We start from the raw sequence: 1,992 nt of genomic DNA, 5'->3' as shown, positions 1-1,992 counted from the left end.
CTTTTTACCATATTTTTAAAAACTAAGCATGTATCATGAATTTTTCTCTTTTATCTATTTTAAAAATCATGACTTGTAATGGTAACATAATATTCTATCCTGTGAATTTACTGTACTTTTTGTAAGAAATTTTGTGGTTCATTTTATGAATAATATTTAGAAAAAAATCTGGAAACTATATTTGCTCATTGCTATTAATGTAGAGTCATTTCAGGTCCACTCTGACAGAGCTAGCCTATTTCCATACCTGTATCAGTACCTATATGTGTCTATCTATATCATTTATCCAGTAAGAATTGTATGTTCACTATACATCCCCAATTCATTCAGAACCATAAGGCTCATTCTAGTTTTTCTTTTTCTATGTTTGTCTCCTTTTTCTCCAACAATGAGAAACCTGCTTCCCTACCTCAACATTTTTATTTTAATTGATCAATTCAGATATTAATAACTAATTTTGTGGGTATACAGACACAGTACTCGCCCTACTCCAGCTCAGATACCCTACACTGGGCTGCCACCATTGTCTCATTTGGTTGCCTTTCTCATCCTGCCTGAACTTCAGCACTGTAATAAGGTGCCCACCATGTCCTCTTCAACATGCTACGCTGTGACACCCCATGCTGGGCCCCCGTTGTTACTCTCATGAGTGGAAACTTCATTGACCCCCTTGGCCTCTAACATCCTACACTTAACCATCCTCATCTTTGACATCCCATGAACACTTACTTACTCTACCGAGGCTCTGAAAGATCTTGCTGGATTGCCAAAGCTTGGCAGCTGCCACCACACATACATACCTTGCTTAGTTAGTACCAATTAGTTTTTATTTTTAGTCTGAACTGCCCAGGAAAAGTAAGAATATTCTTTTTTTGTCATTTTTTAAAAAGATATATTTTCATATCAGTTAAACATTCATAATCTTTGTCTTTTAATTGGAGCATTTAGATCATTTATGTTTAATAGGATTTTTCATATGGTTCAGTTTAAATATACTGTCCTGCTGTTTCTTTTCTATATGTCCAATTTTTAAAATACATTTTTTCCTTTTTTCTACCTTCCCTTGGAGTACTTGATTATTTTATATGCTTTCTTTTTATCTCCTTTGTTGGTTTATTAGCTATAACTCTTTGTTATACATTTGTTGATTTAATGTTTATACTATATATCTCTACCTTATTCTAGTTTAATTTCAATTGATATTATACCATTTTATGTACAGTGTAAAAATTGTTATACAGTTGTTGATTTAATGTTTATACTATACATCTCTACTTTATGCTAGTTTAATTTCAATTGATATTATACCATTTCATGTACAGTGTAAAAATCTTATATTTATAATACACTTTTATTTCTTCCCTTCTAGCTTCTGTGGTATTATCAAATTTTAATTGCACATATGTTATAAACTCAACAATATAGTGTTACTATTTTTCTTTAAACAATCAGTTACCTTTTAAAATTTTTAAGCAAGAAAGAAATCTTTTGTACTCAGGCAGTACATACACTAATATTGGAACAATACAGAGAAGATTAGCATGGTCTTTATGCAAGGATGATATGCAGATTTGTGAAGCATTCCATATTTTAAAAACAATGAAAGAAGTCTTTTATATTTACCAACAGTTACCATTATAGGTGTTCTTCATTTATTTGGGCCATTATTTTCTCCTCCTTTATCATATTTTATAGTGCATATCTGCTGGTGATGAATTATTTCAGCTTCTATGTGTACAGGTATTATTTCAGTTATATTTTTGAAAAATCTTTTCCTTGATATAGAATTATAGTTTGACAGCATTGTTTAAGCACACTGAAGATATGCCTCCACTAACTATGCTTTACAATATTCTGACAAGAAATCTGCTATCATTTCTTTTCCACCTACTATACCTTTTTCTCTGGCTGTTTTTATGAATTTTTTATGACTAGAATTGAGTAAATTGATTACAATGTGTTGTGGTATAGTTTTCTTAATTTTCCTAGGGT

General features: G+C 31.1%; 1 non-coding gene across 1 annotated transcript; it reads left to right on the top strand.

Moving 5' to 3' along the window:
• Positions 1-1,490: 1,490 nt before the first annotated feature.
• Positions 1,491-1,593, top strand: LOC118973843 (U6 spliceosomal RNA). Its single transcript, XR_005063372.1, has one exon. It is a non-coding gene; the product is annotated as a U6 spliceosomal RNA (small nuclear RNA).
• Positions 1,594-1,992: the final 399 nt, after the last annotated feature.

This window comes from Manis javanica, chromosome 6 (genome assembly GCF_040802235.1).
Source record: "Manis javanica isolate MJ-LG chromosome 6, MJ_LKY, whole genome shotgun sequence".
NCBI classification, from domain to species: Eukaryota; Metazoa; Chordata; class Mammalia; order Pholidota; family Manidae; genus Manis; species Manis javanica.
This window is presented reverse-complemented; position numbering and strand designations above follow the sequence as displayed.